Consider the following 14,674-nt stretch of genomic DNA (forward strand, 5'->3'; position numbering starts at 1 on the left):
TTACATATTTAGAATGCAATTAGCAATGTATAAAACTGCCAGTTTCACTGCACCACCATCAAAACATGATTTCTTCAATAAACTATTTAATAGATTTAATACTTAATAATACCTTCCTGGGTTTTTTCGTTTTCTTTTGTTTTAAATTAATGCCTTGGCAGAATAGGGCCAATGCTGCTGTGGAAACAGCCATGGAGCAAGAAATTCAAGACTTTTTTTTGATGTAGTTTAGCAGGAAAGGTGCAGACAGTATGAGAAAGAAGCCATTTCATCTGGGTGTGGGGTGAATCCTATTTTTGGATTCTGGTTTTAAAATTTGGCCTATTCTCCTATTTCCTTATGACTGCATAAAGAAAAATCCCCACCACCTGCCACTTTAATAAGAAATGTGTTATTTTGTTCCAAAGTGCACTCATTTTGTATGTGTCAGCTGAAGACACAGACTCATGCGAAGCTTAATCTGGATGGACCTGTGCCTACCCCCCATCGCAGCTCTAGAGCCGTGGAAAGTCCAACAACTAATTTCTGGGCACAGTGTACTGAGGAGGAAACTTTCGATTCTATAATCTGTCTTTGGGGACTCCAGTAGATTTTTCTGAAGTATGTTTAATAATGTCTGGTACGTGGAAGTCCTGAGACTTCAAACAGCCTCAGGTCATTTGGCTCTTGGTCAGTTAGAGCAGGTGATTCAACTGCTTCTGCAATAGGCAGGAGGCAGGACACAAAGGGAGCTGGCCGAGGACTTATTGCAGTTGAGATAGGAAGGAGAGACTGCGACATCCTGCTACCACGAAAGGTGTATGTCTGTGTGTATGTCTGCACGACAGCTCGTTGGCCAGGGTAGTAACGGCGTTTAGGACTACATTTGTTATCTAGATAATGTAGAGGCAAGGCAAATGAGATAGCTCTGTTTTTGTTTTCAGGTTTTCCTTCAAGGCCTATTTTTCTCTCTGGGTTGAGAACCAGGACCATTTTCCTGGTTACTGTTTCTACTACTTAGGGAAGTGTAGGGAGAACACACCTTCCTGTGTGTGAATTAGAGCAAATGCCAAGTCTCTATGTGTGCATGTGCCTGCACATGCCAGTGTTCTGCAGTTGAAATAGGTCTGGTGGGCCATTACAAGGGACACAGGCTTGAGTGTTTTTGGTCTTAAATGTAGGGGTGACTTAAGCAGTTATAGCCTTTGGAGAAAGAGTCTATAGAACAAGACACATCAAAGGTCTAGGAGAAGAAACAATGGCTTCTCCAGGAAGAACAGCATTCCTGGGAGATAGTTTACCTACTAAGGAAGATATGGCTGATCAGGCAATAAGAATTGAAGGAAACAACCCTTGATGGTGAAATTGGAAACCACAAGGAAGAGAATGGTGTACTTGTCACAGAAAAGCATGTTGAAGATGGGAAGAAACAGAAACAAACTTAGATGTGGAGACCTGAATGGAAGGAGCAAGTACAGCAAAAACTCACAAATGTAAGGTCAGTTTTACATTTGCCACTTTGGAAAATCAGAATTAAATTCATGTCTTAGGAATTTTAGGATAAAACAAACAGGCATTCTTCTATCTTCTTAAGAGTATTGTGAGCATTACAGTAATTCAATTTCTAGGTATATACACTAAAGAATTGAAAGCAGAGATTTGAACAGATATTTGTGCACCCATGTTCATAGCAGCATTATTCACAATAGCCAAAAGGTGAAAGCAACCCAAGTGTCCATTGATAGATGATTGGATAAATAAAGTGTGGTACATACATGCAGTGGGATATAACCCAGTCTTAAAAGGGAGGAAATGCTGATACATGCTAAAACATGGATGAACCCTGAGGACATATACTGAGTAAAATAAGTCAGTCACAAAATGATAAATACTGTATGATTCCATGTAATCATAATTATATTCCATGTAATAAATACTGTATAATTCCATGTACTCAAGGTAATCAAAATTCGTAGAGATAGAAAATACAGTGGTGGTTGCCAAGGTCCAGGGAAAGGGGGAATGGGAAGGTAGCAGTGTTTAGTAGATACGGAGTCTCAGTTTGGGAAGATTAAAAACTTCTAGAGATGGATGATGGTGATGGCTGCACAGTAATATGAATGTACTTAATGCCACTAAACTGTATACTTAAAAATGGTTAAGATGGCAAATTTTGCATTATGTATATTTTACCATAATGAAAACAAGTGGAGGGCTCAAAAAATATATACATTTCGTAAAATTACGGTAATCTCCTGACAACCACAGTTTTTGGACCACTAGAGTTCATTAACAGTGATTTAAATTTTTACAACAATTTGAAAAATCTGAGATGTTTCACAAATACAACACTTAGTTTAGTCCCTTATAGTTATTCCTAAAGTTGTTTATTAAAATTACTTATTAAACTCCATAAACATACAAAATACAGATGTCCGGGCCCTGCCCCAGACCCATTGAATCATACTCTCCGGGGATGGATGCCAAACATTCACATCTTAACAGGTGCTTGAGTGCCTCCCACACCCAAATTACTCTTCCCTCTTTAGATCTGGGATTAGGCCTTTTGGGGATCATGCAGAGAGAAAAGATCTTTTAAATTGTATCCTTTCAGCAAATGTATGGGAGACTTGTCTGGGGAAATACTACTTCTTAATCATCTTGATAATTTATAATTATATAAGCATTTTATAAAAGGGAATAAGGGAGCACCAGTAATAAAAGATGTAATTATTGCCCTCTTTGGTGAGTGGAAGTTTAGTGTCACGTATTTGATTTAGAAAAATAAAGAAATGTGACAGTCCTACCATGTCAAGTGTTGTAGAGGTATATATATGTCTGTGTGTGTGTGAAATATATATTATATATATTACTATTTCTTTTTTCAATTGCCTTTCATTTAAAAAAATTTTATTTTACTTTAAGTTCTGGGATACATGTGCAGAATGTGCAGGTTTATTGCATAGGTATATGTGTGCCATGGTGGTTTGCTGCACATATCAACCTGTCATCTAGGTTTTAAGCCTCACATGCATTAAGCGTTTGTCCTGATGCTCTCCCTCTTCATCCCTCCCATGACAGGCCCCAGTGTGTGTTGCTCCCCTCCCTGTGTCCATGTGTTCTCACTGTTCAACTCCCACTTATGAGTGAGAACATGTGGTGTTTGGGTTTCTGTTCCTCTGTTAGTTTGCTGAGGATGATGGCTTCCAGCTTTACCCATGTCCCTGCAAAGGACATGATCTCATTCCTTTTTATGACTGCATAGTATTCCATGGTGTATATGTGCCACATTTTCTTTATCCAGTCTATCACTGATGGGCATTTGGGTTGGTTCCATGTCTTTGCTATTGTAAATAGTGCTGCAATAAACATACATGTGAATGTATCTTTATAGTAGAATGATTTGTATTCCTTTTGGTATATACCCAGTAATGGGATTGCTGGGTCAAGTGGTATTTCTGGTTCTAGATCCTTGAGGAATCACAACACTGTCTTCCACAGTGGTTGAACTAATTCACATTCCCACCAACAGTGTAAAAGTGTTCCTATTTTTCCACAGCCTCACCAACATCTGTTGTTTCTTGACATTTTAATAATCGCCATTCTGACTGATATGAGATGGTATCTCATTGTGGTTTTGATTTGCATTTCTCTAACCATCAGTGATGTTGACCTTTTTTTCATATGTTTGTTGGCTGCATAAATATCTGCTTTTGAGAAGCGTCTGCTCATATCCTTTGCCCACTTTTTGATGGGATTTTTTTTTCTTGTAAATTTGTTTAAGTTCCTTGTAGATTCAGGGTATTAGACCTTTGTCAGATGGGTAGATTGCAAATATTTTCTCCCATTCTGTAGGTTGCCTGCTTACTCTGATGATAGTTTCTCTTGCTGTGCAGGAGCTCTTTAGTTTAATTCGATCTCATTTGTCAATTTTAGCTTTCGCTGGAATTGCTTTTGGCATTTTTGTGATGAAATCTTTACCCATGTCTATGTCCTGAATAGTATTGCATAGGTTTTCATCTAAGGATTTTATGGTTTTGGATTTTACATTTAAGTCTTCAATCCATCTTGAGTTAATTTTTGTATAATGTGTGAGGAAGGGGAGTCCAGTTTCAGTTTTCTGCATATGGCTAGCCAGTTTTCCCAGCACCATTTATGAAATAGGGAATCCTTTCCCCATTGCTTGTTTACATCAGATGGCTGTACATGTGTAGTGTTATTTATGAGGTCTCTGTTCTGTTCCATTGGTTTATATGTTTGTTTTGGTACTAGTACCATGCTGTTTTGGTTACTGTAGTCTTATAGTATAGTTTGAAGTCAGGTAGCATGATGCCTCCAGTTTTGTTCTTTCTGCTTAGGATTGTCTTGACTATATGGGCTCTGCTTTGGTTCTATATGAAATTTAAAGTAGTTTTTTCTAATTCTCTGAAGGTGGTCAATGGTAGTTTAATAAGAATAGCATTGAATCTATAAATTACTTTGGGCAGTATGGCCATTTTCATGATATTGATTCTTCCTATCCATGAAGATGGATTTTTTTTTTTTTCCATTTGTTTGTGTCCTCTCTTATTTCCTTGAGCAGTGGTTTGTAGTTCTACTTGAAGAGGTCCTTCACTTCCCTTGTTAGGTGTATTCCCAGGAATTTTACTCATTTTGTAGCAATTGTGAACAGGAGTTCATTCATGATTTGGCTCTGTCCTTGTCTATTGTTGGTGTATAGAAATGCTTGTGATTTTTGCACATTGATTTTGTATCCTGAGACTTTGCTGAAGTTACCCATCAGCTTAACGAGTTTTGGGGCTGAGATGACGGGGTTTTCTAAATATAGAATCATGTCATCTGCAAACAGAGACAATTTGACTTCCTTTCTTCCTATCTGAATACACTTTATTTCTTTCTCTTGCCTGATTGCCCTGGCCAGAACTTCCAATACTATGTTGAAAAGGAGGTTGAGAGAGGGTGTCCTTGTCTTGTACTGGTTCTCAAAGGGAATGGTTCCAGCTTTTGCCTATTTGGTATGATATTGGCTGTGGTTTGTCATAAATAGCTCTTATTATTTTGAGATATATTCCATCAATACCTAGTTTATTGAGAGTTTTTAACATGAAGGGATGTTGAATTTTATTGAAGGCCATTTCTGCATCTGTTGAGATAATCATGTAGTTTTTATCACTGGTTCTGTTTATGTGATGGATTACGTTTATTGATTTGTATATCTGAACCAGCCTTGCATCCCAGGGATGAAGCTGACTGAATCGTGGTGGATAAGCTTTTTGATGTGCTGCTGGATTCAGTTTTTCATTATTTTATTGAGGATTTTTTGCACTGATGTTCATCAGGGATATTGGCCTGAAGTTTCTTTTTTTGTTGGGTCTCTGCCAGGTTTTGGTAACAGGATGATGCCAGCCTCATAAAATGAGTTAGGGATGAGTCCTCCTTTTCAATTGTTAATAGTGTCGGTAGAAATGGTACCAGTTCCTCTTTTTACCTTTGGTAGAATTCAGCTGTGAATCGGTCTGCTCCCAAGCTGTTTTTGTTTGGTGGGCTATTAATTACTGCCTCAATTTCAGAACTTGTTATTGGCCTATTCAGGGATTCAACTTCTTCCTGGTTCAGTCATGGGAGGGTTTACGTGTCTGGGAATTTATCCATTTCTTCTAGATTTCCTAGTTTATTTGTGTAGAAGTGTTTATAGTATTCTCTGATGGTAATTTGTATTTATGTGGGGTCAGTGGTGATACCCCTTTATGATTTTTTATTGTGTCTATTTGATTCTTCTCTTTTTTCTTCTTTGTTAGTCTAGTTAGTGGTCTATCTATTTTGCTAATTTTTTCAAAAAGCGGCTCCTGGATTCATTGGTTTTTTGAAGGGTTTTTTGTGTTTTCTCTCCTTCAGTTCTGCTCTGATCTTAGTTATTTCTTGTCTTCTGCCAGCTTTTGGATTTGTTTGCTCTTGCTTCTCTAGTTCTTTCAACTGTGATGTTAGGATGTCAGTTTTACATCTTTCTAGCTTTCTGATGTGGGCATGTAGTGCTATAAATTTCTTTCTTAACACTGCTTTAGCTGTGTCCCAGAGATTCTGGCATGTTGTCTCTTTATTCTCATTGGTTTCAAAGAACTTCCTGATTTCTGCCTTAATTTCATTATTTACCCACGAGTCATTCAGGAGCAGGTTGTTCAATTTCCATGTAGTTGTGTGGTTTTGAGTGAGGTTCTTAACAGGTCTGTTTGAGTGAGGTTCTCTCACTGTTTTGATTTCAGTATTTTCGCATTTGCTGAGGAGTGCTTTCCTTCCAATTATGTGGTCGATTTTAGACGAAGTGCCATGTGGTACTGAGAAGAATGTATATTCTGTTGATTTAGGGTGGAGAGTTCCATAGCTATCTCTCAGGACCACTTGATCCAGAGTTGAGATCAAGTCCTGAATATCCTTGTTAGTTTTCTGTCTCGTTGATATGTCTAATATTGGTGGTGGGGTGTTAAAGTCTCCCACTGTTATTGTGTGGGAGTCTAAGTCTCTTTGTAGGTCTCTGAGAACTTATTTTATGAAGCTGGGTGTTCCTGTATTGTGTGTATATATATTTAGGATGGTTAGCTCTTCCTGTTACAGTGATCCCTTTACCATTATGTAATGCCCTTCTTTGTCTTTTTTGATCTTTGTTGGTTTAAAGACTGTTTTATCAGAGACTAGGATTGCAAACCCTGCTTTTTTTTTCTTTTCATTTACTTGGTAAATTTTCCTCCATTTCTTTGTTTTGAGCCTATGTATGTCTTTGTATGTGAGATGGGTTTCTTGAATACAGCACACCAATGGGTCTTGATTCTTTATCCAATTTACCAGTCTGTGTCTTTTAACTGGGCCAGTTAGCCATTTATTTCAAGGTTAATATTGTCCTGTCCTCATGATGCTAGCTGGTTATTTCACACACTAGTTGCTGCAGTTTCTTCATGGTGTCATTGGGATTTATATGTTAGTGTGTTTTTGCAATGGCTAGTACAAGTTTTTCCTTTCTGTGTTCAGTGCTTCCTTCAGGAGCTCTTGCAAGGCAGGCCTGGTGGTGACAAAATCACTCAGCCTTTGCTTGTCTGAAAATAATTTTATTTCTCCTTTGCTTGTGAAGCTTGGTTTGGCTGGATAGGAAATTCTGGGTTGAAAATTCTTTTATTTAAGAATGTTGAATATTGGCCCTCAATCTATTCTGGCTTCTAGGGTTTCTGCTGAGAGATCCGTGTTAGTGTTATGGGCTTCCCTTTGTAGGTGACCTGGCCTTTCTCTCTAGCTTCCCTTAACATATTTTCTTTCATTTTGACTTTGGAGAATCTGATGACTATGTGTCTTGGGGTTGATCTTCTCGTGGAGTATCTTAGTGGTATTCTCTGTTTTTCCTGAAATTGAATGTTGGCCTGTCTTGCTAGGTTGCAGAAGTTCTCCTGGATAATATTCTGAAGTGTGTTTTCCAACTTGGTTCCATTGTCTCCATCTCTTTCAGGTGTTCCAATCAATCATAGGTTCAGTCTTTTTACATAGTCCCATATTTCTTAGAGATTTTGTTTGTTCCTTTTCATTCTTTTGTCTCTAATCTTGTCTGCCTGTCTTATTTCAGCAGATCGTCTTCAATCTCTGATATTCTTTCTTCCACATGATTGATTTGGCTATTGATACTGGTGTATGTTTCATAAAGTTCTCATGCTGTTTTTTTTCAGCTCCATCAGGTCATTTATGTTCCTCTCTAAACTGGTTATTCTAGTTAGCAGCTCCTGTAACCTTTTATCAGGTTCTTAGCTTCTTTCTTTGGGTTAAAACATGTTCCTTTACCTCAGTGAAGTTTGTTATTAGCCACCTTCTGAAGTCTACTTCTGTCAATTCACCCATCTCATCCTCTATGCAGGTCTGCACTCTTGCTGGAGAGGTATTGCGATCATTTGAAGGAGAAGAGGCACTCCGGCCTTTGGGGTTTTCAGCGTTTTTTTCATTGATTTTTTTTTTTTTTGACAGACTCTCTCACTCTGTTGCCCAGGCTGGAGTGCAGTGGCATGATCTTGGTTCACTGCAACCTTCACCTTCCAGGTTCAAGTGATTCTCCTGCCTCAGCCTCCTGAGTAGCTGGGATTACAGGCATGCACCACTATGCCTGACTAATTGTTTTGTATTTTTAGTAGAGATAGGGTTTCGCCATATTGGCCAGGCTGGTCTTGGACTCCTGACCTCAGGTGATCCACCCATGTCGGCCTCCCAAAGTGCTGGGATTATACGTGTGAGCCACCATGCCTGGCCTCATTGATTCTTTCTCATCTTCATGAGTTTGTCGAGTTTCAATCTTTTAGGCTGCTGACCCTTGGATGAGGTTTTTGTGGGAACATTTTTTTTGTTGATGCTGTTGTTTTGCTTTCTGTTTGTTTGTTTTTCTTCCAATAGTCAGGTCCCTCTTCTGTAGGGCTGCTGAGGGTTCATTTCAGGCCCTATTCATCTGGTTCACTTCTGTGCCTGGAGATGTCACTTGAGGAGGCTGGAGAACAGCAAAGATGGGTGCCTGTTCCTTACTCTGGGATCTCTGACCTCAAGGGGCACTGACCTGATTCTAGTAGGAAAGTAGGAATGCTCCTATACAGGGTGTCTGACAACCCTTGTGGGAAGGTATCACTCAGTTGGGTGGCATGAGATGCAGAACCCAATTAATGAAGCACTTTGGCTGTCCCTTGGTGGAGGGGGTGTGCTGCCCTGTTGGGGAAACCCACTCATTTGGGCTTCCTGTATTCCTCAGATCTAGCAAGAGGAAACACTAAGTCTGCTGGTCGGCAGAAACTATGGCCACCCCTCCTGCTAGGGGCTTAGGCCCAGGGAGATCAGGGTTCTGTCCATGAACCCCTGGCTGGAGTTGTTGGAGTTCCTGCAGTGAGGCCCCACCCAATGAGGAGGGATGGGTCAGGGTCAGGATGAAGAGGCTCTCTGGCTGCAGTCTGCCACAGCCTGTGTGTTGGGTTGTGGGGGATACCTCTTGGGACCAAGCCGTCTAGCCTCCCTGGCTCCAGCAGGGGAAAAGCATGACCTGCAGCTATGGAGATGGCTGCTGCCCTTCCCTTGCCCTGAGAGCTTAGTGTGTTAGGCAGCTAGGAGTCCCATTGTTGGCTGCCGCCCCTCCCCCAAGGGGCTCAAATGGCTTAGACAGCAGGCAGCCACAGCTGTGGTGCTGGCCACCCCTTCCCCAATAACTCTGCAGGCTTAGGCAGATTCTAGCTGAGTGGCTGTTGAGAATCTGTGTGGCTTCCTGGTTGGGACCCTAGGCCTGGGTGGTGTGGGCTCATGAGTGGGCTCTTCCGTTGCAGAGTTCCATGGGAAAAGCATGGTTTCCCAGGCTGAGTAGCATGCTCACTCACCGCCTTCTTGGCTGGTGGGTGGGGGCTCCCCGACCCTTGTGGGTTTCAAGTAGGCCACAGAACCACACTGCTCTTCCTTCCTCTTGGTGGATCATGCCAGCCGCCTAGTCAGTGCTGATGACAGAACCTGGATACCTGGGTTGCCAACGCAGGATTCTCAGGCCGTTTTGTTTCTTTTCGATGGGAGCCTCCGATTGTGGCTGCTTCTAGTCAGCCATCTTGGGCCCGCCCCCCAGTTGCCTTTCCAGACCTGTGTAGGGCAGAGCCTTTGGGTTTATATGTAGAAAGAATGCAAATGGAAAACATTAAATTTCAAGCCAGTACATAATGGTTCTCAATCCTTTTAACTGGATGCCCCAACAGATCACAGAACAGAAACAGGGGTTCTACAACAAATGTGAAAGGTGCTCTGGTAGAGAACTTCCTGCCAGAACAAGTTTTCAATGACAAATATGATCTGTTTTGGACAAGATGCCTTCTAGGCTTTTATTTACTCTGCTTTTAAGTATTATATACATTTAATCCTTAATTTTTTGTTCCTGTCAAACCTTTTATTTTCCACGAAAAAGTATTGTCAGCCAACCATTCTGCCAGCCCCAGAACTTTCACATGCAACTTTTTCCCCCTCTGCTTGGCAAGGAATCACTGTAGTTATTTCAGGCATGAAAATAGGCATTTGTACGGTTACTTTTCATTACCTGAGGAAAAACTGAACAAGTAACTGGAAGCATTTTAATAAGTGTGGCAGGGCAAGGTATTAATAATTTACAGGAGTAACTTCCCTGTACACAATCCCTTCCTCACCCCATTGGAGTAGTCTTATTAGAAAAAAGAAAAAATAATAAGAGCTGATTATTCCCATGGAAGATTGTCCTGAGGGCATTTGTAAAGGGAAAACTTTGAAGCTGCAGTCTTGGCACCTGTAGTTGAGAAGCTGTCCCACTGAAGGGACCTGGGATAGACCCATCTCTGATTCTCTATGGGCTGCTGTGTTACCAGTTCTCAAAATGGGGGAAGAGAATTGTGCTCAGGCCGAATGCTGCACTCAAATGAGGAAAGGTAAGATGGCAACCACAATGGAATAAGAACCTGCCCTCCCCCACCCTTTTTCTCTGGACCTTGTCAGCCGTAAGATCCTTGTAAAGTCCCTCCCTTGAAGAGAGTGGGAGTAAGTATGTACCAATGACAGATATTGATCAGTTACTTTCCTACCTAGGTGAGCAAGGGCTCAGATTCCAGAGTAATTTGATACTGAAAACTAAATTGAACAATTCTAGCACCTTGTGTTATGCAGCAATTTATTCATGTTACAGATGATGGATATTACTTACCATTTTTTAATAACATTGATTTTCACAAGGCCTATTATTTGGGGGGGTTTTGTAGGGGGGCTTGATTTTTCCTACAGGAAGATGAGTTTTTCCCTGGATCAAGTGTGGGAGAAAGAGGGGAAGACTGTGGAACTGGTTCTGAGCAAAAGTGTAAGTTACACTATTATGGAAAAGATCTATGCACATTTTGGAACTCCAGGGTTTTCCAGCATTATTGAGTTTATACAAATTCTGTTTTTAAGGCTGAATTAGCAGCTATCAGAATCCATTACACTTTTTTTGTTTTGTTTTTCTTTTTCTTTTTTTTCTATAATGGGATAGGCTTGCTGGTGAGGGAATGTGTGAAAATACCAGTGGGGGAGCAGATTTTTCTAACTGATTAGAATGTGTGGAGCTGCTGCAATGATTTCCTCTGTGTTTCCTTTGGCTACAGATAATACCACAAAGCTAACTCAGTGACGCACATGACCAGCTGATAACAGCTGACACATGTGAATTGTAAGCCAAGTGTGTATTATCAGAAAGTGAGTTAAAAACCCATAAAACTCCCTGCTGTCTGACTTGAAAACATTCCTCTTGAAATTTTAATGACATGGTAGGTAATATTTTTAATTTTGCATGCTAAAACACTTCCAGTGAAATCTGAGAGTAAAAGCATGTCCCTTTAATCAATATGAGCTAGATATACAACCTAAGTATTAATATATTCCTGTAATAGCAGGATTCCCGAGAATTGCATAAAATTGGTATCATTCATTAGGATGTACAACTAAACATTGGACAATCTTGATTTGCCTTTTAAAATTTAATTTTAATATTTTAATCAAACATTGACAAAGTTAAAAAAACTCTAACTGTACCATAGCTTTAAAAAGAAAACCAGCAGTCCTCTGCGAAAACCCTTCCCATCACAGATTCCTGTTCCCTGGAGATACTTTCAGTTATTGTAGTTGTTATGTTTATTTTTTACTGTAATATTTTAAAATAATCTTATACTATTATTTCTTCAATTTTAATTTGTAAAAATTATCTAATGACTTCATATTACAGAAGGTATGAATTTTGGTCTCTTCTACTGCCCACTTCTCTGTTCACACTTTTCCTTTTCCTATCCTTCCAATGTGGCTTTTGATGAAATCAGTTTGGTACATTTTTCTCGGTTAAATTCCCTGCTTATTATGATTATTCAAACATAATTCACCACTGAGTCATAGTGAATTATGATCCTATTTCTTTCTTGCACAGCTTTTCATTTTTCATACTAATTGCTGTTTGTGAAGTTTAGTCTTTTATGCAGCCATCATTAATTTATTCCCAGACTTCCCACCGGACTTCAGATCTTCTGTCATCTCTCAATATGTTAAAATACACCTAAAAGTTAAATTAAAAAATACCTAATAAGTGCTAGGCTCAATACCTGTGTGACAAAATAATCTGCACATCAAACCCCTATGACACAAGTTTAGCTGCATAACAAACCTGCACATGTACCCCTGAACTTAAAGGTTAACGAAAAAAAAAAAAAAAAAATCCACCAAATGTGGGCCATGAAGATGCGCAGCCCAGATCTCCTTAGACAGTCTGCTCCAGGACACATGGAAATTGCCTTCAGTTCCTGCTCCTACAAATGCTTAGAACACGCTTCCCCTAGGTTGTTCTCAGCCAATGACTGAGCATGGGTAGGGTATTAGGGTCTAGTCCTGTTCTAGTACCAATGAACAAGCTTTCTGTGGGACTCCGCTCTCCACCGGCCTGGCTGCAACTTTCTTAGAACTGTGCTGTGATCTGGGGCTTTTCTACCCAATCCTCCCTTCCCTCTCCTTTCGAAAGGTCATATCTGCAAACAGTTATCCCTGCCTAATCCTGGTCTTTATCCCCCTTTATCCTGGTCTAATCCCCCCTTTATCCTTCACAGGCATTCCTCTCAGTAAATTTCTTGCACATCCAATCTCATCTTGGCACCTGCTTCTCAAAAAGGGGCACTGAGAGGGGTCTGAGAAAGCAGGCACTAAGATGGGCATGTGGATTGGCTTGCTCTTTGCCCAGATAGTGCTGAGGAGGACTCCATCCTGAGAGTAATATGGGGTCAATGGAACCTGGTACACAGTTGGAGGCTCAATCACTTAAGATTTCACTTGTGGTGATTTGGGAAAACAGACAGCCAGAGGGCTGACGATTGCTAAGTTATATTGATGTCCTACAAAGGATAATGAAAAACGGAGAGAGGTTAACAAATAGTGAAAGGCTAAATGTAAGTGCCAGAGGGATTGTTGGTAGTTCACAAATAGGTCCTTATCTTCCACAGTGGAAGAACATACACAGCTGAGAAGCAGACACGGGATTTTATAGTTTTTTTTGTTGTTGTTATTATATTATCTTGGTTTTTTTTTTAATTATACTTTAAGTTCTAGGGTACATGTGGATAATTTGCAGGTTTGTTACATATGTATACCTGTGCCATGTTGGCGTGCTGCACCCATCAACTCATCAGCACCCATCAACTCGTCATTTACATCAGGTATAACTCCCAATGCAATCCCTCCCCCCTCCCCCCTCCCCATGATAGGCCCCGGTGTGTGATGTTCCCCTTCCTGAGTCCAAGTGATCTCATTGTTCAGTTCCCACCTATGAGTGAGAACATGCGGTGTTTGGTTTTCTGTTCTTGTGATAGTTTGCTAAGAATGATGGTTTCCAGCTGCATCCATGTCCCTACAAAGGACACAAACTCATCCTTTTTTATGGCTGCATAGTATTCCATGGTGTATATGTGCCACATTTTCTTAATCCAGTCTGTCACTGATGGACATTAGGGTTGATTCCAAGTCTTTGCTATTGTGAATAGTGCTGCAGTAAACATACGTGTGCATGTGTCTTTATAGCAGCATGATTTATAATCCTTTGGGTATATACCCAGTAATGGGATGGCTGGGTCATATGGTACTTCTAGTTCTAGATCCTTGAGGAATCGCCATACTGTTTTCCATAATGGTTGAACTAGTTTACAATCCCACCAACAGTGTAAAAGTGTTCCTATTTCTCCACATCCTCTCCAGCACCTGTTGTTTCCTGACTTTTCAATGATCGCCATTCTAACTGGTGTGAGATGGTATCTCATTGTGGTTTTGATTTGCATTTCTCTGATGGCCAGTGATGATGAACATTTTTTCATGTGTCTGTTGGCTGTATGAATGTCTTCTTTTGAGAAATGTCTGTTCATATCCTTTGCCCACTTCTTGATGGGGTTGTTTGTTTTTTTCTTGTAAATTTGTTTGAGTTCTTTGTAGGTTCTGGATATTAGCCCTTTGTCAGATGAGTAGATTGCAAAAATTTTCTCCCATTCTGTAGGTTGCCTGTTCACTCTGATGGTAGTTTCTTTTGCTGTGCAGAAGCTCTTTAGTTTAATGAGATCCCATTTGTCAATTTTGGCTTTTGCTGCCGTTGCTTTTGCTGTTTTATTTTATTTTATTTATTATTTTTTTAAATTTATTTATTATTATTATACTTTAAGTTGTAGGGTACATGTGCATAACGTGCAGGTTTGTTACATATGTATACTTGTGCCATGTTGGTATGCTGCACCCATCAACTCGTCATTTACATCAGGTATAACTCCCAATGCAATCCCTCCCCTCTCCCCCCTCCCCATGATATGCCCCGGTGTGTGATGTTCCCCTTCCTGAGTCCAAGTGATCTCATTGTTCAGTTCCCACCTATGAGTGAGAACATGCGGTGTTTGGTTTTCTGTTCTTGTGATAGTTTGCTAAGAATGATGATTTCCAGCTGCATCCATGTCCCTACAAAGGACACAAACTCATCCATTTTTATGGCTGCATAGTATTCCATGGTGTATATGTGCCACATTTTCTTAATCCAATCTGTCACTGATGGACATTTGGGTTGATTCCAAGTCTTTGCTATTGTGAATAGTGCTGCAATAAACATACGTGTGCATGTGTCTTTATAGCAGCATAATTTTTTTTTAAATTAATT

General features: G+C 40.2%; 1 long non-coding RNA gene across 1 annotated transcript in view; it reads left to right on the forward strand.

The window, feature by feature from the left end:
* The first annotated feature begins 10,275 nt into the window (after positions 1-10,275).
* The window catches only part of LOC123573032 (uncharacterized), an 89,840-nt gene continuing 85,441 nt past the window's right edge, over positions 10,276-14,674 (forward strand). The window contains exon 1 of the long non-coding RNA XR_006697754.3: positions 10,276-10,412. This is a non-coding gene — a long non-coding RNA (uncharacterized lncRNA). The remainder of the gene's footprint in view (positions 10,413-14,674) is intronic.

This window comes from Macaca fascicularis, chromosome 4 (genome assembly GCF_037993035.2).
Source record: "Macaca fascicularis isolate 582-1 chromosome 4, T2T-MFA8v1.1".
Lineage (NCBI taxonomy): Eukaryota > Metazoa > Chordata > Mammalia > Primates > Cercopithecidae > Macaca > Macaca fascicularis.